At 36.2% G+C, this 5,662-nt stretch overlaps 1 long non-coding RNA gene across 1 annotated transcript in view; it reads right to left on the bottom strand.

Moving 5' to 3' along the window:
* Window positions 1-5,662, bottom strand: part of LOC128248559 (uncharacterized) — a 22,993-nt gene that overhangs the window by 5,850 nt on the left and 11,481 nt on the right. The window contains exon 2 of the long non-coding RNA XR_008264731.1: window positions 2,213-2,331. This is a non-coding gene — a long non-coding RNA (uncharacterized LOC128248559). The remainder of the gene's footprint in view (window positions 1-2,212; window positions 2,332-5,662) is intronic.

The following is a 5,662-nucleotide window of genomic DNA, read 5'->3' as shown; positions in this document are numbered from 1 at the left end:
GGGGGGGGGTGTATACATTATTTCATTAGTTTTTATATGTTTTAACCTGATGCTTTGAATAGTGTGTCATCGGTTGCAGTCTTTTAATCTTTGTATGTAATTGATTCGTGTAAAAACGGTTGTTTTTGTTTTTTGCTATCAGTTTGCTTGGTAAATCATAATTTGTGTTTGTATTTTATTAGTTATTGAAAGTGTCTAAAAAATTTTATTTCTCAAATAATTTTTGATTTAGTTTAACACAGCAGCAGCCCATTCTTTTATTTGTTTCAGTCATTTGACTGCGGTCATGCTGGAGCACCACCTTGAGTCGAACAAATCGACCCCAGGACTTATTCTTTGTAAGCCTAGTACTTATTCTATCGGTTTCTTTTGCTGAACCGCTAAGTGACGGGGATGTAAACACACCAGCATAGGTTGTCAAGCAATGGTGGGGTCAAACACTGACACAAATAGATACACACACACACATACACACATATATAATTTAAATTACGATGAACGTAAACAAACAAACGAAGTTTGCTTTTAGAAGCGTTGAGATGTCTTAGAAAGTTAAAGAAGTGATTTTAAATTCTCAAACGCAGGATAATGCTAATAATATAGCCTGAACAGGATAAGCTACCTCTCGGCCGCCAACACTTTTTTCTGCGAAATAGGGATAGCTTATCCTGTTCTGACCTGACTTGAAACAGACGCACGAATAAGGAAACCGAAATGCAGTTCCATAGTTGCCTCCTGCCTAAAAATATAGGATTTTTACTTTCTTGAATATCAAAAGAAGTCGCACGATTCTACCGCAACGTATCATCAGATAAAAAGATGAGCCTATATGAGCAGAAGACTATGCATGGATATGTTAGTAGAAAGCTCCGTGATGACAGTAACATGGATAATCAAAGCAGTTTATCATGGACAGACAGCCGGATTACTACCTCCCACTTTAAAGGGTATGCGTTTGCAATCCAGGAACAGGATATATCAACCAAGTATCTGATGCACAAAAGGGATAGAGATACAGGAAAAGCCGTAAAATGTGACAACCGATGCAGACTTTGTGGAGTTCATACTGAAGATACCACCCACATCATAAACAGTTGTCCAAAAATGTCATCACGGTACTATCTACTGAAGAGACATGACGTTGTAGCTAGGACTCTATAATGAAATCCGTCGGAAGGATAATCCCGAGGACAAAGAAATAAGAACCCACAATATGGTAGAAAGCATAGCCAGTCATAGTGAAAAGGAATACTGGTGGAATGTACCAGTGAAACTTTAGTAAAATGCAAGCACAACAGACCTGATATAATGATTTGGGATAGAGAAGAGAAACTGTGCACAGTTGTGGAAATTAGCTGCCCAGCGGATGATAACATAAAGCTAAAGATCAGTGAAAAAGGGAACACCTATACTGAACTATTCAGAAATCTGTAGTTACTCTATCCAGATTACAAGTTCAGGTTTATATCTGTAATTATTGGGGCCCTGGGATATGTAACACGCTGCCTAAATATGAATCTTGAGAAATTAGGTTTCTCAAAACCAGAAAAGAGAAAGCTGATTCGAAGACTACAGATCCAATCCATTAATGGAACGGTAGAAATCTGTAAAACTTTCCAGAACTTTATCATTTCAATATATATGAGCATATCTAGATATGTAACTATATGCATGAGAATACATACATAAAACATACATACATACAAAAATAGCGTTGTAGATGTTGAAATTCCAATGAAAGAACCTATACATATGTATATATACCAATGTACATATATACTTACATATACACACACATACACACATACGTATTATATATATATATATATATATATATATATATATATATATATACGTATAATATATAAATATATGCGTATATGTATTATATGTAATATATATGTGTGTATATATATATGTGTGCATATATATATATACATATATATATACTCATAGGTGTATATATATATGTGTGTGCATATATATACACATGTGTGTGTGTGTGTGTATATATATATATGCATATATATGTTTGTATATATACATATGTGTATGTATATATATAAATATGTGTGTGTATATATACATATATATGTGTATATATATATATATACATATTCACATACACACATATACACACACACATATATAGACACATACACACACATGGGAAGACGCTATAACAGTATATATATGTATATATAAAACTTACCTTCTAAACTGAACCTTTCTTCATTTATTTTTGATTCTTCTGCAGACATTTCATTTTTTATGGCTTTTTTCTCTCTCAATATATTGGTAGATATAGAATCGTTTGACGAAAGCAATATTCTATGGAATTCAAAAGAAATTAAATTGAATTCAACATGCTAAAGAAAATTATTTTTGATTTAAAAACGTACGTTTTAGTCAATTGTTGTTTTTGAACCGCATTCTAAAAAGACTTTTATTTATATATTTATGTTGCGTATATTTACTGCATTAGTTATCGATTAACCTGTCGATCTATAAATGTATTTAATTAGTTTTATGATTATTGTCTGTTTTTTGTTTGTTTGCGGATTCGATTAGTCTTATATTTTAGATGCTTGAATATACAGCAACTTCTTACTCTGCTCGTGCCATACAGAAATGGAAGTAAAATAGCGGCTGATAGATGAAATAAAAGGGATACAGTAAGAAATAACTTAAAACTGTGAAGAGATTAAAAATAAAAGCGGAAAACGGGGGAAAGAGGGAGATAGAGACGGATAGAGTTGGAGAGAGAGAGACAGAGAAAAAGTATAATTGAAGTACGATTAATGCATACAGTATTGCTCTGCCTTTCTTCTCTTTGACACATACATATACACATACATACTCATACGTTTGTGATGGTATACTACATTCAATAGTGCACGAAACTTGGTCGTTTTAAAACCCATCTGATGATTGCTACGTGCAAGCGTTTGCTCTGGGCATGAAATTTGAGCCATAGAGACCCCTTGTTTTTATAACAACATATGATACCACAAAACAATATTTAGCTCTACAAAATCTGTTGAATATCATCATACTAAGCGGTCTTATACGCGATGACAGCGGCATCTTGGCACACACATTATATATATATATATGTAATTTTATATACCCACACACACGCGCGGACACTATCACACATATATAGATATAAGACAATTGCACGTAAAGAGATAGTGAAAAGGAGGTTCTAGAAAATATATAGGTTCGTTTTAATTGTTTCCGTATTTTAAATATGTGTTATAAATTGTTGGGTAGCATTAACTGTTAGTTTATGCTCTTAAATTAATCTTTCTGGTTACAGTTCGAGGTCGAGTATTATTATTATTATCATCATTATTTCCTGTTTTATGTATTAGCAAAGTGTGACTTCTTCAGTGTCCAATACTTTTTGTTCAATACGTTTAGTTTGCTAATTCGTTTTAATGTTCTGTCGTTCTTAAGTGTTATAATTCTTGAGGTGGCAATGTCCATTTTCATGATATTTTTTCTCTTTTCTTCATTTTGCATTTTAATTACTGGGCTTCGTAGCTATATATATATATATATACGAAACGATTTATGTGTGAGAATTAATGTTTGTATTTGTAACAAAAGTAGGTGTAGATGTAAAGAATATATTGCGCTAATTCTTGCGCCAACTTCTTGTCTGTTCGTTCCTAGAAAAGTTTATGGCTTTAGCGCTATTGACACCGTCAGATTAAATACCAAGGTGTTGAAATCATAATGATATCCGTTAGGCAGCTGATGATAGACACATATATTTGTTTGATGTTCATGGTGACTGAATTTTTTGTATTTTGTTTTCATATGGTTATAAGTTGTCCTTCATTGAATCTAGCTCTTGTAAGGTTGAACTTTAAGGGTCCTTTGTTTCTTGGTCTATAGTTGGTTTGTTGTATAATACAATACATTGATACTGTATGCTAGGTTTTCATAGGGATCCGAATTTTGGTTGGAGTAAATACTTGTTCAAGGGTTTCTGGTTTAGTTGCATATGTATGTATGCATGTGTATTTCGAATATCACATTAGAGAATGGAGCTGAGTGGTTGATAGGCTCGCAGAATATTGAAAACAAAATCTCTGCTGGACCGGACATGTCGCAGTATTCGCATGTAACAGGTGAACCCGTGTAGTTGCCGAGTAGTAACCAAGATGTTGGTAAAGGCCACTTGGGCGACCTCTACGACGATGGGACAGTGGTTTAATAAAGCAATTTGGGTCAAGCTGGAAAAGAATGGCACAATCAAGACAGAATTGGACGCGCATTGTGACCAGCGGTGTATAACAGCATTTGATAGTCTGGTCAATACTGTGATACTGTTATATATATATATATATTTACCCCTATCGTTTTTCCTCTGTTACTACTACGTATCTCTTTTCCCCCCTCGTACTTCCTCTCTTCCTCTTTCCTCTCGTTGCTCACCTATTCTTCTACTTCCTCCCTTTGTTTCTACCTCTACCACTCTCTCTCTTCCCCTTACACCGGCATGGTCACATGCTTCCGGTCAATAATCCTTTTCTTCCTTGGCTATCGCCGAGCAAACACGCGAACTTACTTCGTCCCCACTTTCAAGTTCGTGCCTCACAGCGTTCATACACACATAATTTTTCCCGTCTGGCCGTATAGCCTTTTCTGTTTGTTTTCCTGTCTTGTTTTTTGTCCGCCACTACATTCCTCCATGGCAAGGTTTAATTTGTGTATACAAATTTAATTTGCGGTCCATGGGAAGAGCCGTTTTAACGATGCGTCCTATCCAGCTCTTCGAAACTCCGGTGTTAAATCGGTGTTAAATCGATGAACAGGAGGTCCCATGCTTGCAGCAGACAATGGATAAAGGGACTATAAATTTCCTGGTGAGAGTTCAGTAATTCTGGTTTCAAGGAGTCTTTAAGGACCCTTGATCGCTCAGCTATGCAAGATTTGTAGCGTCTGCTCCCGTTATTGTAGGATCCCGGCCGCTCTATTATCCTCCACTTGATATCGTATGGGATCCTTTCATCTTTAAGGTATCAAGGATGTGATGAATCGTTTTTCTGAAATCTTAAACGAGGAATTGTGGTTTTACAAGCGCCGTTTGAAGGCAGTCCTGACTGCCCCAATATATTTCCAGGCTTGAGTGTTGGTTGTCTTCACATTTCTGACGTATCCTCGGTTAGCCTGGAGATGTTTCTTTCGCCGCTGGTGTTGCTGGAGCTGTGGCTGTTGACGTTGTAGTGGTCATTGCTGGTCGTCACGTTGGTGCTGCTGTCACCGATGGTAATGTGGCTGCTGTCGTTGGTAATACTGGGCGTGGAGCCGGTAGCTTCGCTGGTGCTGCTGGTGTCGGCATCTCTGGCCGTAGCGCTGGTGTCGGGGTTGTTGGCGTCAGTGCTGGCGTTTCTGTCGATGTTGCTGCTATTACTATGATCGCTAGGTGTAGGTATCACCAAATCCGTCTAGTTAGAATAGAGGCAGCTGACGAAGGATTAATTCCAAGTGGCTATCTGTTTTCCTATGTGTTCGCCCCGTTGTCTGTAGTTCATTGTTCTAACGTCCTGTACCTTGATATGCATCTATATACACATGTAGATGTAAGTATGTACATATATGTGTGTATACATGCATATATATTCTTTGTATTATATATATATATATA

Source organism: Octopus bimaculoides, chromosome 8 (assembly GCF_001194135.2).
Source record: "Octopus bimaculoides isolate UCB-OBI-ISO-001 chromosome 8, ASM119413v2, whole genome shotgun sequence".
In the NCBI taxonomy this organism is placed as follows: Eukaryota; Metazoa; Mollusca; class Cephalopoda; order Octopoda; family Octopodidae; genus Octopus; species Octopus bimaculoides.
Note: the sequence above shows the minus strand (reverse complement) of the source record. Positions and strands in the feature narration are given on the sequence as shown.